Here is a 17,266-nt window from a genome sequence, read left to right as displayed (position 1 = left end):
AAATCTGTGAGCTGACACACACGTCATCTCCTACAGGTGCACAGACACGGAGTCACCCTCCTGTACACACACACACTGACTCATTTTGATCCCAGCATGCACACAGAGCCAGCCCTAGTTCCAGACATCCAGGCAACCCACCTGCACATGCAGAGCCACACATGCCCATGCTGATCTGCCCTCTGTGTGTGTTGAACACATTCAGCCACTTTACCTTACCATGATCACGGCAGTGCATATCACCTTCTACTTCAGACAAGATACATCCACACTGCCACTGAGGAGCTAACAGAAACATCCCAGCCCTAGTGCAGAGCCAGTGGAAACTGGCAGGAGACGACAGAGAGAGGCAAAGTTATTGAGATTACAGCATGAGTCTGTGGGAATAAGTACACAGCATGAAAAAAAATAAGGTGTATTCTTCTTATCTACGTATCAGAGATCTTCTGATCAAGATCAGATCTTCTGATCTACGTATCAGAGAATCTACATTTTCTCTGATAAATGGAGAGGGTAAGGATACGAAGCCTCCATTTAGAAATGTTTGGCTGGCAGAGTAGAACTGGGTCATCAGGAAAGACTAGAGGAGGAGGTGGCTTACCAGCCTCAGCAGCATAAGCCACGCTGAGTAGTGTGAGCCTGGGGAAAAGTGTCAGGGGGAGAAGTCACACAACTGGCGTGGGTGGCAGAGGGGCCAGCATGGTGTGTGGAGCAGGGTGATGCAGCTGGGGTGACTGAAAAGAGTGGGCGCCATTCTGGGGGGTCTTGAGCTGAAGGCTGAAGCCCGGACCACCGTGTGGCAGGCATGAGGAGAGCCCGGGAAGGGTCTGGTATGGAAGGCAGCACAGTCCACAGACACTCCCTTCACCATCACTGGTGTGTTTGACGCCATCCACAGCTGCACACGAGTGTGCCCACACACACAACTGCGCACACTGCCACTGTCACGTAGGGTGACTTCCCCCAGCCAGACTTTAAAGCCCTCAGACTGCAGTGCCTCCTATTAGTCTTTGCTCATTCTGACCTGACAGGGGAAAAAAAAAAAAAAAAGCGAGAGGGGAAAAAAATGAAAGGAACTCAACATAAGGACTCATTTTGTATCACTGGAAGTGGGATAAAATGCTGTCTCCAGGGGAGAGCGCACATTGCCATGGTAACCTGCTCTAACCCATCACAGTGGGTATTCCTGGGCGAGGAAGATGACACCGGAGGTCGTGCATCCACAGTGCCTGTGGATGGTGTGATCCCTGCCATCAGGAAACAAGCTGGCAGCCAGCCCAGCTTTGCAGGGTGTTTCACCGACAACCTGTGTTCAGAGCCCAGCATGCACTGCAGGTGGACCCTGCCAGGGCACATCACCTCTTCCACCTGCTCCATCTGAATCCCAATGCCTTCGGACATCTCACAGCCCTTCTGCTCGCTGTGACCAGATCCCTGTGGAAGCAGTGCACGCTGGCTCCTCACGCCCTTCTGGCCCCAGACAGGTGGGGGGCACACAGCATCTTTAATCAAAGCCTGGAGTGGCAAAATCCCTCCTGGTCTACCCAGGGTGACCAGAGGCAAGGAGACAGGATGCTCTGGACTGTTTAAGCATGACTTCCCTTCAACACAGAGATGCATGGGACAGGGGAGGATTTTCATCAGGAAGCAGAAGACAAGGCTGCCACAGAGGAACAACTGGGAGAAGCAGTCCACCCACAAGTGTGCACACACTGCTACCAGCACACTGCTTGTGAGGAAAAGGAAGAGGAGGGCTGGCAAGATGTGAGGAGGAAGGACTCTCACCCCTTACATTGTATAGCCACTCCAACCATCCCATCTGCTCCAAGTGTAGCCCGTTCTAAAGGGCAGAACTGATGCACTGCAGACTCCATATGCGTGTCACTGCTGCTCCACATTCCCAGCAAGCCAGGACTAGACTCTGCCTGCTGGATCCAAACCTCTCCCCAACCTCCCTCTCAGGGGAACTTCTCCCTTTTCCATACCGGACTCCGCAATCATACTTGAAATGGGACTTGAGTCAGAGTGGTATATTTATAGATCTATATTTTACTTGCATCAAATAATGGTGAAATATTGCACAAAACAAATGGGATCTATATATGTGTGTGTGTGTATGTGTGTGTGTGAGTGAGCAAGAGAGTGAGAGATTGTTTTTAAGGGAATAGACTAGAGCAAAAATGAATGGGAGAAAGGCAGGGCACACTGCAGGGGCTGAGGGGATGAAATCCTCCTTTCCCTGCACCTTCTCTGTGACTTCCTCCAGCCCTGACCAATTTTTCTTTGTTGCTAATAATATTTTCTATATCTTGTGTTGTGGGGCCGATGATGACCTTGCCCATCCTTTCCTTTTTCGTTTTAATTTATACAGCAGAAAGTCTGGATTTATCTCAACCCTAGACGAGGGACTGCTATGTTTAGAAACCCACCCAAGAGAGGAGAGAACTGAGTGTTGCTGAGAAATATGAAGGCTGGCTGCTATGGGGAGTCCCGCTGGAAAGCAAATACTGTGCTTGGAAGGATGAGGACCTCTCACATGCAGAGCAGAGCAACTGGGTTCACTGGGAAATGCCCTCTTCATGCCACTGTTTGCAAACAGGCTCTTCCTCCCTTCCCTAGCACACCTGGAAAAGAGGTCTGAGCTGCTGCACTGTCCACAGGCACACTAGGGAACACGTGGTCCAAAACAAAGCTCTCCTGTGGGATGCTGGATACAGAACAAGACCCAGTGCTCCTTGTGTGCTCAGCCAATGAGTTCCTTTGGTGTGTGGAGACAGGGGTTCCTGTTATCCCTGCAGGCATGGCTAGACACAGGGAAACCTCCTGAATGCAGCCTTTGATGCAGGCAGGTGCCTGCACTCAGGAAATAGTATTCTGGGGCAGGCAGGTCCAACACATGCCAGGGCGATCTAGGGGTCGGCAGGGCCACCAGAAACACCCCTTCTGCTCCCCTTCCCCACACACCCACCTGTGGCACAGGCACATTTCTTGCAGGGAACAGATGGCACTTGTAATTCCTTTTTCTTTTTTGTTACCGTTTGAGGGAGAGCAACAAGATTTTCTAAAATGATTGAATGGAGGTTTCTTTGGCATGAGACAGAAAATTTTTAAAGGTATATTATATTTCTGGCTTGTTGTTACAGAATAATAATAAAGAATGTATTTTCCTATGCTCCTCCTTGTTTAAATGGGATCTCTGATAATAAAATTCCCTCTCTCCTCGCCCCCTGCAAAGGCAAACACCAGAGGGGTACAGCCAGCCACACGAGGAAGCCCCTCAATTCCCACACATGTATGCTGGTTTGTGCACACCGTTGGAACTTGGAATGAACATGCACATACACACACACAGGGTATATCAGCGTAAGGCAGGGTGAGGCTCTAGGACTAGGCTCACAGTCAAGGTGAGACCCTAAATCTAGAAACACACACACACAGAGCGCTCCAGGGACACAGCCAGACAAGGGTGATTGTGTAACAAGGATAAGATACTGTGGCAATCAGCTCATTACATAAAAGTAGAAAGGGCCAAATTAATCCCTAGTGTAAGAACGCAGAAGCCAATGGAGTTATATTCAGGTCAAATTTGATTCCAAAAGCTTTTTTTTTTTTTTTTTTTTTTTTTTTTTTTTTTTTTTTTTTTTTTTTTTTTTTTTTTTTTTTTTTTTTTTTTTTTTTTTTTTTTTTTTTTTTTTTTTAATTAGAACATAATGTAACAAATAGTGAGCTATGGCTTCCTACATCTCCAGATTCCTGACCCTCTTGAGCAAGGTTATTTTGAAACGGATGGAAATTGCAGTCTAATCCTATTGCACCCCAAGTACACAAGCTGTCACCCCTAGAGCTAAAAGAGTCTCTCCACCAGCTGTTCACTGGCTTGGTCTATCACACACAGCTAAGAAGTTTAAATTCACCACTTTGCCACTTTCAGTGCTAAGCATACACAGTTCATCACATTCTCATCCTGCGAGAAAAAGCTCATCCTGACGCAAGTGGAGCCACAAAAGATGTTAAGCCCCACCACAAGCGAACCCTTGTGCCACCGTACTCACTCTGCTATACTCAAGTCACCCCGTCAGTCTCAGGCTGATATTCAGAGAGAAACTGGGAACATAACCCAGATACTCTTAATCTGATAGCAGCTGAAGCATCAGTGCTGCTAAAAAGGTATGTGCTGCAGGAGAATCACCATTACTGTTTAATAGCATGGTGTCTATGACATATAGTTTAGTCTAATTTTGCCATGTAGGTAGAGGAGTGCACACAGATACTACTAAGCAGTTCATATGATACCAGAAACACAGAGCAGAAAAAAAGCAAAGCCAACATACTCATCTGATGACTCTAGGCTTTTTCAGTTCATGAACTATCTGGGAGCAGGCTGTAATTTTCTGCAATTTGATTATTATAATTTGATTATTATTTTATACTGGCAAATGTATTTGTCCTGCTTACATATCTACTCATGCACACATATAACACCATATATCACCATGTAATTATGTATACATAACATATAAAACTTATAAAAGAGAATTCCCCTTCAGTATCTTGTTCATCAGCAGCCTGTTGTGCTGCCTTGAGGAGCATTTGCCGGCTCTGATTGGAAGCACAGGTCAGAGGGTCAGCTTCTATCCTCTGATCAGGTAAGCGCAAATCCTAGCATGGGATTTCTGAGGACCAAAAAGCCCTCCCTCCAAGAACAATACAAACAAAAAGAATAAGCATTCCCCAGTGAGGATGGTTACAGAATGAAGTGCAAGTAAATAAAAATTTCCCACGTCATTTCGGAGAGCTCTTCCCATCTGTAGTAGCCCTGCAAATCTGGGGACAAGGCAGCACACCCACAGCTTTTCTCCCTGTAGAGGATGGGGTGGGGGGAAAAGCAATCAACAGGGGCCAGATCTCTCCTTGCCACGGTGATGCTGTGCTGCAGCCAGGCAGAGGCCACAAGCAGGGTACCTGGAGCCAAGGAGAAAGCCAAGTTAAGAATAACTCTGCCTTGCACGGAGCTGCTGGGCCAGGACAACAACGTGCCGCTCTCTGCTCGGGGCTCCAAGCACAGATTTGCCCCTTCACATTTGCTTTTTCTGTGTCCTAACTCGGGAATAAACTTATTTGTTACAACAGCCGGGGAAAATCAAGTCACAAAGGGCGCCGAAGGAGCGAGGAATGCAGGTATTTCATCTGAGGCAACACGCACAGACCATACCCTGCGATATTCAACCAGCTCTGCATAAAGCTCAGGGGAAATATGCAGAGAAACAACATTGCTTTGCATTTCTATAGTGCTTGCCTTTGGCAGCTCTCTGGGAGCTTGCAAACATTAATGAATTCACAGAGGCAGAGATTCAGAGAATATAAAGGCCAGAAGGGACTTTAGGTCATCCAGTCTGACCTTCTGCGTATTGCACGCTACTTGGAAATTGTGTGGAAAAGAACCACAAACATTATTTGAGGGTGGCAGAAAATGCCTTCCTGTGAAAGGCTTAAAAAGCTCAATCTGTTTAGCTTATGAAACAGAAATTAAAGAAGTTATCCTGTAAAAAGACCAACAGTGTGTGTTTATATGAAGCTAACTCGAATCTTCTAGAAAGGCATCTACCTTTGATTTAAAAAACATTCAAGTAAGGGAAAAATTCCGTTTCTCTTTGTACTTTACTACAGTAACTATTCATGCTCACTGTTCGACTGTGCTGATAGTCCTCATTCAACTGATTTGAATTTATTTGGTTTCCCATCACAGTTTTTGTTATGCTTCTCTCCCCTAGATTAAAAAAATAAACCTTCAGTAACCAGCACCTCTCCCCATGAAGGCACTTTATATTCTAAATCCAATCATCTCTCAGTCTTCTTTTACGTAAAATAAGCAGATTGAGTTCACTAAGTCTTTTGCCTGTACAGCATTTCCTCACCTGTGGAACAACACTGTAGCCTATTGTCACAGTGTTTCCAGTTTTTCCTCCTCCTTTTAGAAGTATTCTCCTCATCCATGAAGATCTGTGCGCTGTATTGTAGATATTACATGATTTTGCCATAAAATAATAAATATTACCTTTCCCTACTCCTCCCCACCAATATCTGACAGCACACTCACTAGCCTATGTGAACACTGTTGCTACTTTAAAGATGGAGTCATATGGAAACACTAAGGTAAACCCCTAACTAGTAATTTTGAGGAAGCCAGATTACGGGTAACTGGTTCTGATCCCACTCATAGTCACCTTTATAGTAGTATAAATTCACTGCATTTTATACAAGAGCCTCCAGATTTATGCAAATCTTAGCAAGAGACAATCTGGCTCTTTATTTAAGAGGATGGTCCCCTTCTAGCATTCTCCACTTTTTTCATCCACTCAGGGCCTCATACAGTTATTTTTCACATCTCTCCCACTGGACACACATGTCTTTGATTCCCCAGTTATTATTTCTCTCTCCCCCTTGTTTTCATCCTCTTGTGACTGATCATTCCTTTTCAGTTAGTGCCTCTGACCAGCTGCTTTTCAGATTCTCCCTTCTCTCCTCTGCTCAACTGTCACTTCTCAGCTGCCACAAAGCACACCAGCCCCCACATCCCCATCTGCTTTTTAAGGGCTTGTTATCATAAGCAGGGGTTTCTCTACTCACAATTCTCTAATATTTGCAATACCTAAATCAACCAAGAGAAACCACCACACTGCCACATGCTGAGAGAAGGGTTTAGATCAGCCCTACATTCTGGCCTTCCAGGTGCTGTGCTGGGGCTTTCAGCTGCATTAATGAACATATTTTTATTCAGTCATGACTAAAATCATGGAGTGTGTGAACTATATGGTAAGAAGGCCTAGCCTTGTGCCTGAAGGGAATGCTGCACTCAGGGAATTCCCTGAGTGACCATCCTGCACTTTGTCCGTTGCTGATTATTGTACTGTGGCACGGTGAAACCAGGGACCTCAGCTGTTCCCTGGTGATGGAGAAGGGATGGCAGACTAACAGGGTCTCAGCAATTTCTATTCAAGGCACCACCTCCTTCTTACAGACTTCTCAAGCTCCAACTTAAACCCATTTGTCATTTTACCTCAGATTCTGGGTAAAGATGCATTACCCTAACTGATGGAAACCCTATTCTAATTTTCCACCCTAAAGATTTTAATTGTCAATCTGTACTACACTATCTCCATACAATCATGTGCTTCAGTTTTAATGTTTCCTCCAAGATACAGCAATCCTATCCACTTTGGCTTGGCTGCATGTGGTTAAGCAAGCTGGGTGCTCTCAGATTCCCCTCACAAAGTCAGACTTCCCTTTCCTCTCATAATCTTTTCATCCTGTCTGTTGCTGTGTCAGCCTGTATTCCTTTAACCAAAGCTGTAACACAAACTAGAGGAGAGGTCTCACACAGCTTTGGGTAGGAGTGCCAATGCATTTACCCACGGGGAAAACCTCCCTAACTACTTTCTAGAACAGCATTTGCTTTGTCCACAACTGCATCACACTTCTCACTCTCCATCATGCCACCATCCCAGCATTTTTTTCCTGAGCTTTCTCAGGATATGTTTACTTAATGAGTCTACCCAGCTGCCTTTCAGCAGGAATCTCAGGACACATCTTGGCAGATGACAAAAAGGTTCCCTGAATTTTATGTGGACAGCAGGGAGCAATACAGCTTAGACTGATGATCCTTGCTTAGTCTTGGCAAAATTGGCCTAACAGTTCCCAGAAGACACGGACTGCCTCTAGTCCTGCTTGCTGTGCTCTCTGCCAGATCTCACAGAGTTCCCAGCTTACAGAAGAGTTCTATTATTAGTTGTCAAGCATATGACCTTGTCTGTCACACTACTGAAACTCATTCTCTTTCTGGTACTCCTGCCAAGGTCAAATAAGGCTTTCTCTATGATATCCTGGTCCTTCCCTTCACTAGCAATGCCTTCTAGTGCTGAATTATCAGGGTACTTCCTCACTATCTATAGCTATGGGGTCTCAGGTTAATATTAGCAAAGGCTAATCCCATGGGCGAGCACAAGGGAGTGTAACAAGTCACCTTTTGCTAGACTTTGATAGGTGATCTTGCTGCTGCTGTCTTCCCAGATTAACTTCTCCCTCCCTGCCCCTCACAACTCCTCTGCCTTTCTTATCTTCTCCAGTTTAACTAATTGTTTCTTACGTGGCACTGTATCAAATGCTTTACTGAAATACAGAGATGAGGCCTTTGAAATGTCTTTTGCCTTCCACGAAAACAATCATCTGAAAGAAAGCTATTGGGTAAGTCTGGTGTGATCCAGCACTGATAACCTCATATTGCCTGACTCCCTTTTCCCCTAACTGCTTGGTAATAATTATAATTTCCTTCAAGATCTCCTCTAAAGTGCTACAAACATTACAGAGATCCCCACTTAAAGGCCTGACAAACTTATTTCTCGCCCTTCCTTAATCCTAACTGCTGAATTTTCACTTTTCCAGGCTGCATGGAGTCACCACTGTGGGCAGAGTTGAAAAAAGCCCTCTGCTATAAGCCTGTGTTTCCACGTGCCAGCACTCCCAGGGCCAGAGAGTACCCAGGCCCAGCACTGTGAGTGCACTAAGCAGCTTGAGTTGCTTATTCATGGTAGTCAGCTTGTTTCTTTACCCAAGGACAACATTTCTGTCTTTATCAATAACTTGGGCACAGAGTTCTCTTTGGGATCTCCTGCTTTTTGTTTTAACCTGGTCTGCAAGGTCTAACTTAGCTTGATTTGTAAGCAATCCTCACTTTATCCCTACATTTCCTGACCCCTAAAAGGGGGCAGGGCAGGGCAGGGCAAGGCAGGGCAGGGGCAAGGCAAGGCAAGACAATCTTCTTTGCTGTCTGTTCTTTTTCCATTCCACACAGGCTCTCTGCAGAGCCAGCTTAAGCAGCAGCTGCCTGTGGTGGCAGACAGATGGAGGGTAAGAGAATTGGGCTCTTTACAGAAATGGGGGCTTCACACTGTACCCAAAAGCTCAACTGCTCCCTTCCCACACTGCCTGTGAAAGCAGTGCCGAGTGCCAGCAGCAGAACACCCTCCACACACTCTGGGCAGCAGTGTAGTCCACACCTTGCCTATCTCCTGCACATACCACGTCTCTTCCCTGCCTCTGCGCTGCCTTGGGAAAGCCTGGAACTCCTCAAGGCTTCCAGGTAAGGGCTCTCCCATATGCAGACACAGAACGCCTCCCTTCCACTCTTTCCTTTCCTCTCCTCTCACATCCTCCGTGCCTCAGCATCCAACACTGGGCCCACGCACACTGCAAACTACCTTGCCTTCAGCCCCTCCACAGCTCCCAGTGGGCAATGGAGAGTTGCTGACAGTCCTCACACAGCACGAGGACAGGGAGAAAGGGAATGGTTGTCAGTACAGCCTCGGCATGGTACAGCCAGGGAGAGCATAGGGCAAGAGCACTAGGGAGGAACACAAAATATTTCTGGGACTCTTCATGTGATATAAAGCTCTAAGCAAATGGTTTGGGCTTCACAGTTGACCCTGTTTTGAGCAGAAAGGTGGCTAAAAGACCTTCAGAAATCTGGTCAGAATTATCCTGTGATCCTATGAATGGGGTTTCTGCACTCCAGTGAGGGAAGGGAAGAAAAAGGTCTTGTGAGGGGAAAGAGATGGCAGTCAGAGTCCTGTTATATAGGCTTATGATGGGCAGATGTGTGCCTGAGGTTGATAGGTAGGGCAGAAGAAGAATTCAGGTTGAGTTTGGTGGTGAAAAGAATGTATCTTAGGAATAGACTGGAGCTGTACTCAGATCTGCTAAGTTTCTGTGGTTCTCACCCTGCAAAACTTGTCTGCTTGTGCCTTGGCTGAACTTCAGCTAAACCATCTTACCAGACATTTCCTATAACCTCCTCTGCTGTGATATTTGCCACCTTCATCCTTACATCTACAGACTGCTTATGTTCATATTTATGATCACATATGCTTGTGTGATCCTTTCCAGCATCTTCTCACGTGACTTTGCTCCTCTGCTGAACTGCAGGTCCTAATGCAGCTCATGACATCGATTATAGCTGCACTAAGGCTGCAGTCCTTGCACGGACAACTCTGCTTTACTCCATGGACTTTAGATGCACAGACATGGGGTGTTGGGGGTGTGAGCAAGGTAATGCACTGTCCTTGAATTCACACAGGGATTTAGGTTTGAACCCTGCTTGGTCAGAGGTTTCAGTGCCACTTGCTCGACATTTGGATCTCCACACAGCTCCAGATGGAAGGTCCTGGACCGTTTGTGCCCCTCAGACTTTGTCAGTCCCCCTAAATACTCAGTTTATGCTGACAGACCCTACACATTGGTAAAATTCCACATCCATAGGGATTAATCATGTCCATACCCATGTGCACACACAGAAAACACGTGGGAGCACGTAGCCCCACCACAGACAGGAATAAGTGCAAATCTCTCCATGGGTATAAATATCCGTGCACGTCCCTAATCAGACACTCAGACAGGTATCCCAGCCACACACCGCAGAGAAACTGTTTATGTATATAAATGCACATATGTACGCACAAATCCCCTCACACATTGTGCATCTACACTTACTCCACTTGCAGTGTGCTCCCTCGGAGCCACGTGGCCCTGGGCAGAGATACAGGTCCCTGCTGATGCTGGTTATGTAGGAGTTAATGGGAGAGAGGCTGAGAAGGAAATTAAAAGCAAAAAAAGTTGAAAGCCCAGCACATGATTCTTCTCCTATCACATCTGTGAATCCTGGAGCGCAAGAGTAATTGTCTGCAATGAGTCAGACCAAAAGGCACAAGGAAATGGTTGCTATGGCAACCCGTGCACTGCTCTAATTCGGCTCAGAATTAAAATGATATCAAATAATTTGCAAGCAAAGGGAACATGGCAAAGGCACCGGGTGCCAATCCAAAAAATCCAGCTATATGCAAGTCTCTCCTGAGCCGGTGTCAAGGGCTCTTTTCCCTTCAAGAGTGACAACCATGGCAATCAGAGGAGCTCTACAGGCAGTGGTGATGGATAACCTTAGGCTAAAAGATTCCCGCTACGCACAGGCAAGAACAGGGTCCTGGGCTGGAGCTCCAGTCAGGAACAGGTTGCAGGACTGAGGATGTTCTGGAGAGAGGCCTCACCAGACCCCACAAGAGAAACCCCCCAATCTGTTTTGGTGTCCCATTGAGAAAATTCTCTGAAAGGGCTGGTGAGGGCCGGGCCTGGACACGGGTACCCACCCACAGCAAGGGCATTTGCTCTGTGCTGGGTGAAGCACCACCTGCATGGGCTGAGGAACAGGGGGATCAGTCACTTCGTGCTCTTTTCCCAGGAAGTAGTACAGTGTGCAAACTCTGGCACTCCAGCAGGGACTAGAAGGAAATATTTATTCTACAGAATTGGCTATTGTCTTCACTTGTTCCCCAGACAAGGACTCCTCCCAAGGCAATAGGCAATGTCTGCACACACAGGGAGGAGGCATCATTCCTGTACTAAAGATCCCCCTGTTTTCTGCCTGTGCAGACAGCAGATACACCATGGAAGAAATGGATACTGCAAAGGTCCAGCCAGGGTGAACAGAAAACTATGGAAGATATCTCACATGCCTACTTTTAGCATTCTTTTGAGGATAAAATCGACTTATTTTCCCCTCTTGTTGCCAGCTACTGTCTATGCATGGAGACATGTACTTGGAGTTCTGTAGGCAGATGCTTGCTCTTTCTGCCTGTTTATTGATGTGGCTGGAGGATAATCAGCTCTGAACAGGGAACCATGTGACCCCAGCACCTACACCAAACCTCGGTGAAAGGCAAAGTTTGTAAAATAATTCAACCACCTCACTTTTGTCTGGCTCATAGATCAGCTTGTGTCTGCCCCAGAAACACCCCAAAAAGTAGCCTGTATGCTTACAGGCCTCTCCCCCAGGGTTCAGTACAGAAGCAGAACTCAATGGATGGCAGGCAGATGGGTAGATAAAGGGTGCAATGAACATTGGGTTTGGCACTCCAGTGCCACCATGTAATGTGGATACCATGGCCCATGAACTACCTGCTCTACCCTCCACACGTGCCCCAGATAGGTGTCCTGAGAGGTGGAGAAGGCAGGGCGGCTGTTAGCACTAAAATCATCAGTACCTCTGCCTTGCCGTGCCCCAAATGCTTGCGATGACTCAGTGCCAGGGCATGGCTCGTTCAGATGTCTCTCATTTTGCCAGATCAAATGGATGAGGGAGAAACTGCTTGTGCTTCGGGGATTGCCAGGAGGGGCTGACATCAGACAGAAACCAAACATAGCAGGTGATGGGGCTGAAAACGAGTTGAGTCTTCCTTCTTTTTATCCATCCTGCCACTGGATTCTGGGGGGACTGCGATTTCCATAAAGGCACCTGGTGATGCATCAACAACTTTGGCACAACCTTCAGCATCAAAAGAGGGACAGCATTCCTTCTGAATACTGCAGCACACACTCAAGAGATCAGCTGCCCTCAAGTTTTGCATGGGTAACTTTCTGCTTCTTTCTGAACCAGACTGGTGAAATAACATTAATTCTCTAGCTTAGATGCAGTTATTCCAATGTAAAATATGCTTATGCTATTACAGCTTATTTCCATGCCTTTTAGCAGCTTCTATGGAAGCAACTGTCATTTTCTAGAGAGAAGGTTCAAATGTTTTATCCATCCAAGCAACAAAACTGTAGGAATATAGAATTGTGTGTAGATGAGTTTGAAAAGATGCCACAGCAACAGAACTGCTGAAAAAGCCACCTGCAGCTCCTGTCCCTGCTTGCTGGTAACAGACAGCAGGTAGCCAAAACTGGGGACCAAGGAAGAGACATCACGCTGGCCAGGAATCACTTTTCAAATGAAGAGCTTCCGTCAGAATGATAGAGGTTGAATTTTAACCACTGGTAAAATGGTAAAATAACTTCCCATTATCTACTTTTCAGACTGATTGTTTTCAAATACCTCTGAAAAAAACCCCTAAGCTTTTCTTTTTTTTTTTTTTTTTTTTAATCTGTTCCTGCTGTGAGTACAGAGCTCTTCCAAAAAACACTGGTCTTAATAACTCGGTGTCCCAAAACTCTCTCTTTAGAATAGAGACAATATTTCTCCTCTCTGGCCCTTGTTTGAGCTCGCCTAGAGCTCTCCCCAAACACATCTCTATATACTGTTGGTGTCAGGGGATAACGATTTCACTGTGCTCCAATCACTGCTGGTAAGAAAATTACCCTTCAATATAAACAGAGGAGCTGAGTGTGGTATAAAACAAACCTGCATCTCCCAAGTGCCCATTTGGATTGTTTTTATTGGGCACCACGGAGCCTTTGCATGCCCCACCATCCATTTCCCATCCCTGAAATATGACAGCCATGGCCAGGAACCTAATGGAAAGAAACCCCTACCTGCCCCTGCCGGGACTGGCAGCCAGCTGACAGTCATGGAAGTTGAACAGCAAGAAGGTCAGGCAATGAAAGAGACGTCAGACACAGCCCAGAGTGACAGCTGAACTCCTGTGCAGATTCCAGCAGTTTCACTGGGGCTTTAAATCACTAAAAGCTTCTGTCAGCAACTCCATGTGATTTCTGCCTTGCACCCCGAGGACCAGAAAGCCCCGGGCTACTGACTCACGGGAGGGAGCAGATGACAGTGCTATCTGGGGCAGGACATGGCTTGGGGAGGGTGCCATCACCATGCCTTATTTCTCATTTCCAACGAAGTTAGTGTGCGTGAAAGGTTCTGGACTGACATCCCAGTAGAATAGTTGCCTTCTCGTTAATTATAATTAATCATCCAGGCATTACTTAATGTTGGCATAATGCTTTGAAGTGGCAAAGTGCAACATAGCAGGTAGATATTATTAGTTCCAAGAAACAGGTATAGTAAAGCTGGGGGGGTTTCACTGTGTGGCTTCCCACCCAAGAGGCCACACCAGCTCAGCTCACACAAGTAGACTCTGCCTTGGCTCCATACTTTGAACCCTCTGTGCACCCACCTTGTGCCCCAGGATTGGCCCATGGGGGAAGGAGAGGGATGAGTGAAAAGGGGAGAGGCAGGGAAGGGCAGAGGACACTGCTTTTCTCTTGTGAATTTGGCCACCTCTCCACCTGTCCTTGTGTGGAGTAGCATCTCTAATGGCAAGAGGGCCAGCTTAGACTCCCTTCAAACACATTCTGGGATCTCCCACTGAGCTAAACCAGACTGAAATGGGAGGAAGGAGGCCCTTGTATTCCCCCCTCCATCCCTTCCCTCAGTCCTCTAGGCCGGCTACTCTCTAATCCCATCTGACTGCTCCCTCACTCCCTGACAGCACCCAAGCCTGTGTCATCTTCCTGGAGATATGATTTTACCAGTTTGCCTTACTCTGCCTTGGCTAGGGACTGACATTCATCTGCCAGAAGAAAAGGGGTCCAACACTCCATCACTGATGTTCTCCCCACGGGGACACTGAGGGTGCTCCCTCCCCACGGGCATGGCTGTAAATCCTGGAGCCTAATTTTTCACTGCATGCATAGTGAACATTTCAAAGCGCTTACAAATCCCCTCAAGCACCATCGAGTCAAACAAGTGACAGTAATGATAACTGGCAGAATGACAGGCCAGTTCATATCACTTGTTCTTTTATAGGGGCACTTAAAAAGTCTCTGTTGTTCCCCTTCTATAGAACTGTGACTGCATTTATTCAGAATCCACAAGTCTACCCAGATATTTGGCTTTCTCTGAACCAGTTCTGGGTACCAAACTTCTGCTAGTATCATAACCCTAAATGAATACAGCATCAATCCCACTGAGGGCTGATGCCATCAGAATAACAATAATAATAACAATCTGCACTCCATTCTGTTCTGATTGCCTCTTGTTGTGTCTCCCTTTACCTCTCTGCTGTACTCAGGATGGTACTGTAGCACAGCCCAGCATCATTTGAATTGGAGACTCTGGTGTGGGATGAAGTCCCCCAGAATCTGGATCTAGCCACTCAGAATATTAAAGTGAGGGGAGATGAAGTGAGACCTACATCCTTACTCTCAAAGCTGACATCCTCAAGAAAAAATAGTACTTCAATAAGTAGTGCGACACAATTATTGTCCTTTTTTTTATAATGACTACTAGCATGAAAGATTCAGATGATGAACCTAGTCACTGTTGGAAACAAAGCAAAGGGTAATATAGATACAGCACCTTTTTGCTCTCTGAACCCCCCAAAACATGGTGTAAACTGACAGATGGCCATACCTCAGCAAACCCTGACACTCCTGCTGAAGTCAATGGGGGGACGAAGGACTTTGGACCCTTTGGGAGAAAGTAATTGTCTGGATGCTGCCATTGAGCCCACACCTTGGATGAAAGATGGGTAGTTTTCATCAAAGCATAAGAAACCAGGAATGAAGAACATCCACCATGTGTGAGAACAGAAGATGCCTGTGGTCAGGTCACCTAATGGGCCTGCTAGTGACAGGGACCATGGTACCTTTAAGGGATGAAAACAACTGTAAATTCATTTGTGTGTCTCAACTTCTGTGTTTGCCAGTGAGAACACTGGTTTGTTCTGTATCGTTTCCACAAATGACAGATTTTTTTTACCTTATTGTTGTTGTTTTAACAGTATCTGTTTCCCTATCCTCTGCTGATTTTTCCACCTTCTGGAAAGGATCCTGCCCCTTCACAGCATGTCCACACAGTCGATTCAGTATTCAGCATAACTGAGTGGGTGGAAATCTCCACAGGGGTTGTGAAAAGCGCTGCTGACAGAAGAGAAATGGCTCTGTCAGGGGCAGATCCTCCTGCCACTTGTTCTTGCTCCAGCGCTTCCACCACGAAGTTTCCTCCCCTGTATCTATGCTGAGTGCCAGATGAGCTGCCTTTGTGCCTCTGCTCTAACTCGCAGGTCAGGAAAGGGAAGGAAAAAGATCATGAAAAACACATGTTTTTTTTTTAAATATTTTTTGTCCTCCTTAATTACTGTTTAGAAAAATGCTCCAGTGCTGCACAAGGACCCTTGGTACAGTTTCAATGCTCTTTCTTTCCCTGCTGGGTATAACTAGTATCATTTTTGGGAGCAGTTTCTATGATCCAATCACCTATTAACGGAAACTTTGCTGAAACCATCTCTATTTTACAGGAATCTCTGGACAGAATTCATAACAATTTCCTGGTTTGGGGCTTAACATGCTGGTTTATTAGTGAAAAGTGCTATTTCAAACACCCCTCCTTCACCTTATAAGTACTTTCTTAAAGCCCAGGTGATATTTAAAGAGTACCACTCTCAGCTAAAACTTACTAGAAGCCTGGAAATTAAGGAAAACTTCATCAGCTGACATTAAACTGCCACAGTTTTACTGACTAGTAGTATGGAAGATCATTCCCTGTCTACTACCCAGCCTAGGCAAAAGCAGTATCAGCCCCTGTGATCCAAAGGTACCTGCAGTATGGCCTTCTCTCTACTGGATACTTCTATAACAAAGTTGTTGTTTGGTATCCATTCTGTCAATCATTCCTTCCACCATGCTCCACTAACACTAACCATTCTTTCACAAGAAGCTCTGCATCACAGCACATTTCTGGTGATAATTACTCCGTTACCTGTTCCACCAACCTCTTCCCTTGGTCAACACTTCTAGGCTCTAAAAAAACTTGGGATAAGAGCTACCTTCTCTTGCCCCGATACTCCTATGCCGAGCGTTTAAGTTGGGTATGACACCAGTGTTATCGATTTATGTTGATTTTTTTTGTTAAATGGGCGCTCTGTTTCACTTCTGAGTTTACTGTACTTCCATAAAGGCTGAAGCAACTAATACAGAAAATGGTAAATCTTCAAAAGCTTTGGGGTTCTGCTGGAAATAACACGCTGTATGAATTTTCCAAAAGTAGATGCGGAGTCTAGTGAAGGCCTGCTGAAAGGAGTTTAAAGCTCAGATACAACAATAAGTTTGGTAATCTATATAGGTCTGGAGATCTAGCAGCACACCTGTTCCACTAGCAAAACTTTGTTTTTCAGCTGAGATGACAGTGGAGATGCATGAACATAATGCTTTTCCAAAGCCAAAAGTGTCTCCTGCAAAGAGTTTTACGGACTTCTGAACCTCCTCATGCTCCAGAGAAAGAGTCTCAATCCACAAATTCCAGCAGTGGAAATGACAATGGGAAGCTTCCCTTCAAACAGCCAGCTCCCCTTTCAGAAGCCTGTCAGCCATTCAGTACCTGCTCTATTATTCTCTCTGTTGAGCCTAGTTTTCAACATCACAATCTATTGTGGCTCCCATCACTTCCCTTGAATGACAAGCTAACAGCTCTCAGCTCCCACACTCCATACAAAAATGC

General features: G+C 46.0%; 1 protein-coding gene across 1 annotated transcript in view; it reads right to left on the bottom strand.

Moving 5' to 3' along the window:
• CACNA2D4 (calcium voltage-gated channel auxiliary subunit alpha2delta 4) overlaps positions 1 to 17,266 on the bottom strand; it is a 127,595-nt gene that overhangs the window by 48,756 nt on the left and 61,573 nt on the right. The gene's annotated exons all lie outside the window — the stretch shown is intronic.

Source organism: Empidonax traillii, unplaced genomic scaffold (genome assembly GCF_003031625.1).
Source record: "Empidonax traillii isolate 1590-97213 ecotype Southwest subspecies unplaced genomic scaffold, ASM303162v1 scaffold25:size3598162, whole genome shotgun sequence".
In the NCBI taxonomy this organism is placed as follows: Eukaryota; Metazoa; Chordata; class Aves; order Passeriformes; family Tyrannidae; genus Empidonax; species Empidonax traillii.
The sequence above is the reverse complement of the archived record's forward strand: the minus strand, read 5'-3'. Positions and strand labels throughout refer to the sequence as shown.